Source organism: Protopterus annectens, chromosome 14.part0 (assembly GCF_019279795.1).
Source record: "Protopterus annectens isolate FY-2018-M chromosome 14.part0, PAN1.0, whole genome shotgun sequence".
NCBI lineage: Eukaryota > Metazoa > Chordata > Ceratodontiformes > Protopteridae > Protopterus > Protopterus annectens.
Window position 1 is genome coordinate 135,419,704 of NC_056748.1, and position 12,712 is coordinate 135,432,415.

The 12,712-nt window shown below is 40.2% G+C and overlaps 1 protein-coding gene across 2 annotated transcripts in view; it reads left to right on the forward strand.

Annotated features, from left to right (window-relative positions):
• VTI1A (vesicle transport through interaction with t-SNAREs 1A) overlaps positions 1 to 12,712 on the forward strand; it is a 3,369,915-nt gene that overhangs the window by 3,334,390 nt on the left and 22,813 nt on the right. The window lies entirely within an intron of this gene.

Sequence of the window (12,712 nt, forward strand, 5' to 3'; positions counted from 1 at the left end):
AACCGGAGCTCCTGCTATATTTGGATCTATTACGTTATAACGAAGCATACCACTGCTGTATATGTGTGATATATTCTATAACACCTGCTTTTACGTATTTTTGAAATGTTTATTTTAACTGTTCTAAATACATCTATCTGTTATATTCTGTAAATACTTGATATCATGCAATTTTTAAATGTTTAATTTAACTGTACTGTATAGAAGCTATGTTGTTCTCTTCCATGCTCTATACCCTGTGTTTTATATTTTGCTTCTTTTTTTTTCTCCTAACCCATCTCTCTTTATGTCTCCTTTCAGCATTGTCTTCTAGTGCTTCTTATCGGGTCCTACCCTCCCTGCTGAATTTTCACTCAATTCCTGAAAACATTAAGGAGGCCTATACTGTCGGCACCCAAGAAGCACCCCAGCAACCATCCAAGTGATTGTCAACTGGTTAGCTGCTAATGTGTTAACCTTTGCTGTATGTCCACTTTTTTGCTATTTTTAGCCTAATAGTTTCCTAAGGTGAGCAGCACACTCGCGGACCCATCCTTGGTTGTCCTCCCCCACCCTTATATACTAGCATTTGCTACAGTTTCCCTCTCCCTCTATTTCTAATCAAACTGTTATACTCCTTATAGCCCCTGCTTGTCTACAATCCCCGAGGTTTCCTACCCTAAATAACAGTACTTTTACTGCCTTCTCTATCCTTGGTTATCCTTCTTTTCTCCACTTATGCTCTCAGGTTATTGTGATTAGCTCTTCTATTTCCCCCTCTCACCTTTTGTCTTACCCCTTGTGACTTTATCTGGTCCCTATCTTTCTTCCTGTATAACTACTTCTCCCAGCGATTACATTCTTACAGCTTGTTGTTGCTTAACTCCAAGCTCCTAGCGTTGTTCTTTTTTTCTTACCTGTACCCCCTTAACTCTAATGTGAAGCCTATTTCTCTTTTGTTCTTTTCCCTGCTACAAAAGTTACTTCCTATCTCACTTTTTTCTCTCTCCTTACTCTTACATTCTCATTTTACTCTCTCTTTACAAACTAAGTGGTGTCTCAATTCCTCAGCTGGACTGATTGCCTACGCCTCTCTCCCTCTGACTGTTTCTTGCTTGGCTCCCCTCCCTACCCCTTATCCCACCCACCCCACGCACCTCTACCCTTATACCTCACAGTCCACACCTCTTAGCACCTATCAGGTACTACTACCTCATTTGTAACTCTTCCCTCATAATTCTTTCCAATTCCCTCCCACACTTATCTCCCATCCCTCTTATACTCAAACCTATCCAGTAACTCTTACCTCCTAGCCTCCTCCTCCTATAAGATATATCTACTCCACCCTTTACCACTTTAATCTCTTCCCCTCCGCCTCTCACCATGTCTCTAACCACTACCACTTCTACTTCCAAAACCCTATAGCAAAAAATATCTTAACTAAACTAGTAGCCCTGATAATTGTTTCTCTATTATTCACACTTCCTTACCTCTTGACTTGCTATGAAATAAAACTTAATTACCACCTTACAACCATTTCAAAGCAAACTGCATCTGAACTCATATCCCTCAACTATAACCACTCTAACATTACGTCTACCTCCTCCTACCTTCTAGCCAAATATCATAGACTATCCCACACCAAATGTAATAATCTCATGTCCAGGAAACTAAAGGACAAACTTAACCTAACAATTAAACCACACTCAGTACACAAGCCCACTATCCTGACAGATGGTGATATACACCCAAACCCTGGTCCTTTGAACATCCCTACCAAAGAAACCACAATAATTTCTAACTCACCCCTTCCACTACCAATCTCTAACTCTAACACTTTACTTTTAGGACACCTTAATATTCAAAGTGTCAACAACAAAATTACTCAACTTCACTCTCTTTTGCAATGTCACTCTTTTGACATCCTCTGTTTAACAGAAACCTGGTTAAAACCCTACACTAAAGATTCTGAAATCATTCCCCCAGGCTACAACATCCTTCGATTAGACCGCAATACTGTAAGGCGGAGGAGTAGCTCTCATTTTTAAAACCGGACTTAAGATTTCCACAATACCCTATAACCCTCCTGAAAACACCAACACTGAACTCCTCATAACTAAGCTACAACTTAACCCTAATAAAGCCATCTACATTATCTGTACATACCTTCCACCTGGTAATAACTCCACAAATATAGAAAGTATTCTTAGTTGGGCTTCAACCAATCACCCACAAGAAACTATAATACTTGGAGACTTTAACCTTGATTGGTTCTCAGTTAATTCTAACAACCCAGCCTCTCATATTAATCTCCATGGCTTTACCCAAACTATAAACACCACCACTAGAACTAATAAAACCAACAATAAAGAAAGTATACTTGATTGGATCCTGGTTAACAAACCCCAACTTAATTACCTAGCAGGAACCCTGCCTGATGATATCAGTGACCATAACAACCTATATCATTAGGCAAAGAATATCACTACAAACACCCCTTCAGTCAGGACTGTGCGTAGTAATAAACATTTTAACCCCACTCTATTTAAAACTGAGCTAAAGGCATGTGACTGGAATCCACTAAAACTCTTCCCTTAATGAAGCAGTTCAATACTTTAATACCAAATTCTTAACAATCTTAGATAGCCATGCCCAAAAGCGGATTATCAGAATAAAAGCTAAACCAGCCCCTGGCTATCAAAAGAAACAAGACAGAAAATATTACTCAGAAACAAACACTGGCTAAAATGGAGAACAAGTAAACTACCCTCAGATCATCAAACCTTTAGACACCTAAGAAACAATACCAAAAAAGCTATTCTTTCTGATAAAAAACATTACTATTGTAACCTCCAGCAATCTAATCAAAATAATCCCCAAAATTCTGGGCAACATTAAACAAACTTCTTCACCCTGGACAAACTTCCACTCCCTCCCCCTTGGGATCGGACAAAATTTCTTCCCTTGAAACTGCCAACACTTTCAACTCCTTTTTCACTGATACTATCAACTCACTACCCTCTCACCCTTCTCCTGCTAACTCTAACGCTCCCCAACTTGCCTCCTCTAATCTTCCAAATTTTCTATACAGCCCACCTCTACTACCTTCATCCTAAAATGTATTCAAAAGCTTAAACCATGTACCCCATCAGCTGACCAACTTCCATCTGAATTCCTTCAAAAGCAGCCACTGAAATAGCCTATCCCATATCTATTCTTATAAATAGAACCATTAAAGAAGGAAACATCCCTGATATCTGGAAAATCTCACATATTATACCATTACATAAGGGAGGAAACTCTACAGAATATTCTAATTATAGACCCATTGCCCTCCTGTCTCCACTAGCAAAATCATGGAGAAATGTATTCACCACCAACTAATGAATCACTTAACTAAACATAACATACTATCTCATTGCCAACATGGATTCAGACCTTTTCATAGTACTACCACTGCTCTCCTTTCCTTCACTGACTTCATTAACAAGAACCGCAACAATAATACCCTTTCCTCAGCACTTTTCATCGACCTATCAAAAGCTTTTGACATGGTCAATCACCCTCTCCTCCTAAAAATCCTGGAATCACTTGCTATTGGACCAAATACTATCCAATGGTTCACCTCCTATCTTTCTAACAGGAAACAAGCTGTCCTCTGGGAAAGTAAACTCTCCTCTCTTCTCCCAATCTCACTTGGTGTACCACAAGGCTCAATTCTTGGACCCCTTCTTTTTTCCCTATTCATAAATGACTTACAAGTAGCTATTCCACAAGCTACGTGCATACAATATGCAGATGACTCCACACTCATTTGCTCTGCTAAAACTATCCCAGAGCTTCAAACTATTACTCAAAAGGTATTCCATACTGTTGAAACATGGTTCTTAAAACGCTGCCTACTTCTTAATGCCAAAACAAACTCCTCCTTTTCAAACCCACTACCAGATCCCCCTTTGGACTTCTCTATCTCTTCTATTAACAACACTCTCATATCACCTGACTCTACTACCAAACTGCTAGGTGTGACTATTGACAACAAGCTTACCTTTGACTATCACATAAACAACACTATTAAAATGGTACATAGGAAACTGGGCTCCCTCTATAGAATTAAAACTTTCTTATCCCCTACAGCCAAAGCTACCTTGGCACACTCTCATCTCATTTCCACTCTTCTCTATGCCTCACCAATCTATACTAACCTGAAGAAATCTAATCTTTCTAAATTGACCACCACAGACAATAGTATAGCGAGATTTGTTACTGGTAATCAATTTAGAACTCACCACTGTCTGAACCTACAACAACTTCACTGGCTTGAATTACAAAACATGTTGCTTCTCTCCCAACTTCCCATCATCCAAAGAACTTTTTATCAGCCAAACAACACTCCTTCATTTTCTAATCTCTTCACCCCTTATTCTAACCTGAACTCACTTTGCTCCTCTAGCAAACTCCTAGTTACTGCTACCAAATCCAATAACCTTGCAGGAGACTCCCTCTTCTCTAACTCCATTGGTAAACACTGGAACTTACTGCCCACTGAACTGACTTCTGTTTTATCTCCAGTCCTTTTTAAACAAAAACTTAGACTTCACCTTACAAAACACTGGCTATGTCCCTGCCTTAACCCAGACTGAAACCTGATATTCGATTATTCCTAGTTCCCCTTTATCTCTGTAACTTCTGCTACCCTCTATTTTACTTCCTCACTACTCTATCTTTTACCCCTCCTTTATACCTTCTTCTTCCTGTTTATATTACTCAGTTTACTGAGGTTTCAGATAAATATCTATTCTACTTCCATACTGTCTTTTCATGTCCTTCTCTCTTTCTTATGATATTTTCTATGCTAAATAAGCTATGCTTGTGGTTTGCCTTCAAGAACAATGAGTACATTATTGTACAAATGCTAATTCTGAATACAATAAGTTTGATATAATATATTTTTTGTTTTTATGTTTTCTCTTTATTGCATCTTATGTAATTAGTTACTATGTCTTTGTGGAGCTTTTCTCCCCGGGCCTCTGCTGAAAATGGAAATAGTTCCAGTTGGACTAGCCCGGTTAACAAATGTAAAATAAAAATAAAATAAAATAAACTTCATACCGTCACAGGAGAACTGCCCAAATCACCTTTATTGGAACCTTTTCCAAGTCTCTGATTGCCCAGGTGAACTCTTTCCTCATCTCTGCTTTTTCTCAGTTGTCTGTGCCACTGCAAACATCAGATAGGCTGTGTTGCTTCCTGATCTGAATCCAAACTGCTCGTCTCCCATCTTACTTTTTACTACTCTTTGTATTCATGTATCGGTCACCCTCTCCAGAACTTTCATGCAGTGTGATAGGAATTTGATACCTTTATACTGCCCACAGTTGTGCATGTCCTCTTTGTTCCTGTACACTGGCACTAGTATACTTATTCTCCAGTTATCAAGGATACATCTTTCTCTTCATACTGCTGTGAGTACCCTCAGGAGTCATTTCTCCCCTGACTCACCCAACATCTTGATCATATCTGCCATGACCTCATCTGAACCTGCTGCTTTCAGTGATTTCATTTTACTTCTGTTCTGTTCTTATAAGGTTAGCTGATTTCTTTCATTGCAGGCTGTGTCTTGGGCATTACAGGTTCTTTGGGTTTTTTCTCATTTTTCCTTTCTGAAACTTTCTCCATAATACCTTCCGCTGTTGCACAAGTTTTGTCATTTTCCAAAAAAAAAAAAAATTATGTTCTTGTATTTCAACTGAAAAGTGTTAACATTTTGTCATATTAGAAATGCACACTGAATAAAATCTGACAACATCATTTTTTATAGGTCTAGGATGCACTCTAGACGTACAGGGATAGTGTTATGCTTAACTTTGTTATTCCTCATCACTTTTGTGTAAGCAGCAGTTACTGAATGCACCTAGATAACGAATTTGGGGTGTTCAGAGAGAAGGCAAAACTTTCCAGTCTCTGAAGCAAATTTTCTCTATCCTGTATCAAAGCATTTTAGCAAATGTCCCACCAAGCAGAGGTCTTTTACAGGAAACAGATCAAGACTGACAAGAAGAAGAAAAAAAAGTTCCAAAGGAGGCAGCAGTATCAGAGTGGCAGAAGTGACCAAGGTGGACATCAAGGATATAGGCATAGATAGAGAGATCCCCTTTAGCCACTGCAGACTCCCATTAACGTCATTGCCCCCACTTAGCTCTCCTTACCATTCCTCAGTTGCCTTGGTGGAAGAATCCTGCTATCATGTAAACTAGTCCCTCATGATTTCAGACCACTGGGTTTGGACATTGTAAAGCCAGATTACCTTAGAATTCAAGTATTTTTTTACCTTTAGGAGCATTATCCTGAGTTCTTGAGACTCAGTTTCTTTTAGCCTAATCAATTCAATGTTTTTAGACAAGATGGTTACCTTGACCAGATCAGAGATAGGGGTGTTACTCAAGGCTTTTTCTGTTACTAAGAAAAAGAAAGATAATTTGCAGTGGCTCATCCTACATCGATCCAAACTAAACTGATTTGTGGTTGGCAAAATATTCAAAGCACTTTCTCTGTAGTTTTCCTTTTTTTTGATCTCTTGAGGAAGCTCATTCAGGGCATGAAAGAGGCTGATTATCATACACCCATTCGCAAAGCACACAGGAAGCTCCTCAGGTTTGTACTTGGCAATTATAACATTAATGTTGCTTTCTTACACTTTGACCTCTGTGCTCTGCCCAGGATATTCACCATTTTCTCAAGGACTGAAGTTTGCCCTTACATTGATGACCTTAGTAAAAAGGCAGGTAGTACTCAGCTACATCTCTCATCGTCGACCGTTTTTTCCAGTTTTCTACATGGGGACAGGGTGTCGCATCAACTGTCACTTCCTGTCTCGGTTCAGTGCCACTCTCCAACCTTCATTGACAGTCATGCAGTCCATCCATCTCTATGTTGGTTGCCCCAAAAAAAGAAAAAAGGCAGCGCCCTGTGTGGCTGTGGTTGTGTCATCTTATTCTGGAAATATGCATATTTTGTCTTCTTTTGCATAGAAAATCTTGACAAAAATCAGTTTCTGCACTTCCAGTCAAAAGTATAATAACTTACAGTAGACAGAAGTTACTAGAAATTAAACAGTCAACATCTACTTATTGCTGGTTGGATGCCTTAAAGTCTGCAGAGTATCTGGGGCATGCTACTTGCACAGAGCTACAACAGCTGGGTATCTTAACTCTTCACACTCTAAAGTGCCTGAAACTGGTAGAACAGGTTTCTGGAATGTGCTGGACAAGAAAAAAAGAGAAAGAGATGTAAGAGAACAAGGAAAAGAGGTTGCAGAACAGATATTGATGTAAAGTTAAAGCAAACCCCTACAGGCCTGTACTACCAACTATACTGCTAGCTAAGATGGACTACTTGAGACTCGAAGTTTCTAACAACAACAAGGTGCGAATACTTGTTTATTTTTGATTACTGAGACATTGCTGCATGACAAGATAAATGATAGTGCAGTAAGAATTTTATGCTGTTTCTTGCAGACAGAAAACACACTGTGTAGAAAGGCCAGAGAAGGTGGAGTCTGCATATTGTCCCATTGCTGTGAGAACTTTGTGCATTAAATGTAGACCATTTTACTTGCCCGGGGTGCTGATTGGGGTCAGTGTGGTAGTGGTGTATATCCCATGTAATGCTAATACCACTGAGGCTCTAAATAAACTATGCAATCACATGGGTGAGCTGCAGAACAAATGTCCTAACTTTGTACATATGGCAGCTGATGATTTTAATAAAAAAGATTTGAAAGAAGCACTCCCACGCTACCATCAGTGTGTGGACGCTCCTACAATGGGTGATAATATCATCGACAAGGTGTACATAAACTTAAAGAAACCTTATAAGGCAGTGCAACATCTACAAATGGGAAACTCTGACCATTATACCATCTTGCTATCGCCATCTTACAAACCTGCACTGTGGCCTGATTGGGCTATGGAGGCCCTCTAAGACTGCTTTGAAAAAAACAATTGGGATATGTTCCAGGAGGCAGCCACAATGAATCAACATCTGAACATTGATGAATACACTGAGGTAGTGATGTCATACATTTCAGACCATGTTGATGGGGTAACAAATACCAAGAGTATCACTGTTACAGCTAACCAGAAGCCATGGCTCACCCCTAAGGTATACGAGCTTCTGAAGGAAAGAAACACAGCTTACAGCACTAAGGACAAAGCAGCCCTAAATGTAGCAAGAGGTAATCTGAGGAGGAGTATAAAGGAGGCTAAGAGGGAGTATGGCAGAAAGGTACAAAGCCACTTTGAAGACATGAAGGATGCAAGAAGACTATGGCAAGGCATACAGATCACTGACTACAAAATCAGGTCAACACAGTGTGAGGACAGCATCAAATTCCTGGACAGTTTGAATATCATCTTTGGTAGATTTGAGGAAAGAAGCAACAGGCTGGCTCTAAAGCTGCCCACTGATGAGAAGGATGCAATTCTCAGCTTCAGCACAGAGGCGGCAAGAAGAGTGCTAAGGTGAGTGAACCCCAGGAAGGGTGCTGGCCCAGACAACTGGGCAAAGTGTTAAAAGGCTGTGCTGATCAACTATGCACAGTAATCAAGGAAATATTTAGCACCTTTCTTGCCATGGCAAAAGTACCACCATGTTACAAGGAAACTATCATCATCCTACTACCTAATAAAACCACTCCTTCCAGCCCTAGTGACTACAGACCAGTCACTCTGACATCCACTGTTATGAAATGTTTTGAACAACTGATCAAAAAACATCTTTTATCATCCTACCTCCGGATTTTGACCCTCTGCAGTTTGCTTACAGAGCTAACTGATCCACTGCTGATACCATATCAGCAGCACTACACATCTCTGTTGAGCATTTAGAGGGTAAAGACAACTATGTGAAGATGCTGTTCATAGACTTCAGCTCTGCATTTAATACGGTTGTACTGATGCAGCTGATACAAAAACTGTCAAATTTAGGAATCAGTAAACATCTCTGTAACTGGATCCTGGACTTCCTGATTGAGAGATCACAGAGGGTGTGTTCAGGTAAGAACACATCAAAGTGCATCATGATTAACACCGGGGTTTCATAGGGATGTGTTCTCATTCCACTGTTATTCACCACCCTGACCCACGACTGCTATGCTAAGCACAAGTCCAACCATATCATCAAGTTTGCAGATGACACTACAGTTATGGGGCTCATCACAAAGGAGGATGAAAAGGGTGTACAGATAGGAGGTGGAATCTCTGATCATTTGGTGCGATAGGAGCAACCTTGACCTGAATATAAGCAAGATCAAAGAGATTATCATTGACTTCAAGAAAAAGAGAACAAACCACCCTGTGTTCAGGATCAATGGTGAGAGTGTGGAATGGTTAAGAGTACAAAATTCCTGGGTGTACACACATCAGAGGATCTCTCATGGTCAAAAAGTGCACCAATGTCTTCACTTTTTAAGAAAGCTCTAAATAGCTAAGCTTCCTCCTCATATTCTCTCCACCTTCTATAGAGGTGCAATAGAGAGCATCCTCACCTGCAACTTCACAGTGTGGCTTGGAAGCTGCATAGTTACAGAAAGGAAGGCTGTACAAAGAGTGGCGAGGGTTTGCAGAGAAAGTAACAGGTTCCAGTCTTCCATCGGTAGATCTTTATTCAGCAGTAAGCATCTGAAAGGCCACGAAAATAATAGAGGACAACACACATCCTGCGCATGGACTGTTAAAGCATCTGGCATTGGGCAGGAGATATTGTAGCATTCGCTGCAGGGCTACAAGATTCAGTAACAGTTTCTGCCGTACAGTGATTAGACTTCTGAACTTGGGCACTAGTCCCAGGGGTCTGGACACATAATAAGTCAATTTTTTATTTATCTGTGTAATACATACTTACATATATTCCAAGTAAGTGTTAATATTTATTTATTATATCCATAGCCAGTATTATTTAACTCAAGTGCAATATTAGACAAATAACCTAGGCATTTCAATCTGTAGTGTGTTTTGTATTACTTAAAATAGGGTAGTTAATTTAACTCAGGGGAGGGTATTCTTTTCGTATATGAGTGTTGATAAATGTCTCTACTCTTTCTTGTGTGTATTGGGAGTAGTATTTCATTTGTAAGTTCTGTTTATTCCTCTACTTGTATGTGTTGTTTCACTTTCCTTTTTAATCTCAAGAAGTGAGCTGATGCACACAATTTTGTTTAGGCTACACGTATGTAGTTCTAAATGACAATAGTGTTTACTTTGACTTTGTTTCTTCTTGCATTTGTCTTACCTGAAATCTTCTTTAGTAAACTGTTTTCTTGCATGTGCCATAACCACCATAATCTGCTCTCTTTGATTTTTTCTGCATTTGAAGCTATTTTGGCTTCTGCTCTGATGTCATAATTTCTTTGTCTGTCCCATAGTGAGCATCCTACCTTCTGTCTCAGGCACTTCATCTCTATCACCTCCAGCTTCCTCACCTGCTCTGCCTAGGTTACTGTGTCATATAGAAGTACTGATTGCACAAGAGTTTTGTACACTTTAGTTCTCAGCTTCTTTGGCATCCTTCTGTCACACGTTTTTCTCAAACACTTTGTGCCCATTAGCTGCAGACCCTCGTATTCTAGTTCTGATCTCCTCATTCAGAAATCCCTTTTCTTCAACACCTTTTTGGTGAAAAAAAAAAAAAAAACGGGGATTGTACTGAATCTTAGAAATCCAGTTTTCCTCCCTCTCCGATAAAGAAATGCCTGAAGACAGTGTTGGACATAATTTTGCAGAGTGCTCCTCCCACCAGTAGAGGTAGTTCACATGAGCTACTACTTTCTGTCCACATCATAAAAAGAGGTAGAATCTTGCCCTGGAGAGTGGTATGTTTGTCAGCTTTTATTTTGTTGGTTCCACAGGAAACTGCACGTAAAAATACATTCAGTATTATATTATCAATAGCTGGGAACAGCATAAACAGTACCCGGAAGACGAAGAAATCTTCATAATCTGAGCCATCAATAAGCAACTCCCATGGTGGGCTACCCAAGTTACCAACAGTCTAGAACTGCTCTAGCCTGCTGCATGGAGCACAGGATGGAGTCCTGACTGTAGCCCAGGTGACTGGATTTCAATTAGCAGCCCCAGCACTGAAGCAGCTAGGCAATAAAGATGAGTAGTGAAGGGGTGTGGCCCATTTACCTCTCCATTTGGTAAGATGAAGAGGAATTCTTCCACTTGGGGGCACATAGGGCACTGCAGTTTCCTTGGGGGAGACCAAGGAACCACCATTGCTTCTTCAAGAGGGCAGGACTGCCTTATAGGAAGTACCACTTGCAGAAGTGCGGAATTGGCCTTCACTGAAGCCCATTACATGTCTCCTTTTCAGCACTTCCTGAGAGCTTGCTGGGGGTTAGGGAAGCATCTTCAACAACCCATGACAGTCCTTCATAGTCAATCCTCTCCCCCTTGATGAAAAAATAATTGGCCAGTTGACCAGGAGGGTCTGATGATTGACTGACATTTGGGGCAAAGAAAAACAAATCTAGGACTGCTGTTCTTAATGCTGTATCCATGTCAGATAACTAAATACAAATTACTTCAATCTCCAGTGGAGCCCATCAGCTGAATATTCAGGATACTTAGTCCAAAGAGCTTAGTAACAGACATCAGAATAAAGGAGATGATCGCTATTTTATGTTATCAGTTCTTCTCACTGCGGCTTATGACAAGATTTTTTTTGATAGGTATATATAAAAACACAGTGAATTAGTGATTCTGTAAGTGTGGTTCAGGACCCACACGTTTTCCTTTCCAGACTAACTGTAAAAGTGTGATACCTGGCCATTTCTCCAAATGTCCATCTTCTAACAGTGTGCCTTCCTAGCCAATTACCTGAACAGAAACCTACACAATGAACAAAAATGGAAGTTATAAAGGGCTTTCTACTTAGATGATAGAGATGTGGCATTTAGAAACTGACATGTTTACATTGAAAGCCAACACGTTTTCTGCACTTCCAATCCATATGGACAGGCCTGGGTGGCCATTACTTTCTCCATTAGCTGGAGCAGAGGACTGTTCTGTACTTTCCATCCATCTCATACCATTCATCACAAAAGTGCTGGTCAAACTAAGAAGAGAAAAGGCAAACGTTATCCTTATATCTGCTTACTGACTAAGGCAGGTATGGTTTCATCAGGTGATAACATGCCTAGATTAAAACGTGTTTCCTTTCACCTCTCCTGCAGTCTTGTGATACAGAAATGAGGGATCTGTGCTCCACACCAGTCTCAAGTCCGTGATGCATGGCCTTAAATATTCTGGTTTAGTTTCTCATGAACATCTAATCTGATTATGTAAATTTTCATTCTGTCCTCAACTTGTGGGTTTGGATCTGATCTAACTCGGCCTTTGCAAAAGCTCGTGGCAACCAGAAAACTCTCAAGCTACTCCCTTACCCACAATGCACCAACTCCTAGTACCTCAGATCTTGTTTGCCACTTCCAGTAAAAAACCTAGTGTTTCAGTGCTCTCAAGCGACTGTTTATAATTAAGATAAGTTTATGCTTGGGGGACGCATCTGGCAGGGAGAAAAATTTAAGACCTCCCAGGAGAGCACCAACTCCTGCATGGAGCCCAAATCAAATGCACCTACATATCAACCAGAAAGAGATGCTAGCTGTACACAATGCTCTGACAGCCTTCGAGGACTATCTTCATCCAGGACAACTACTGATAAAGAC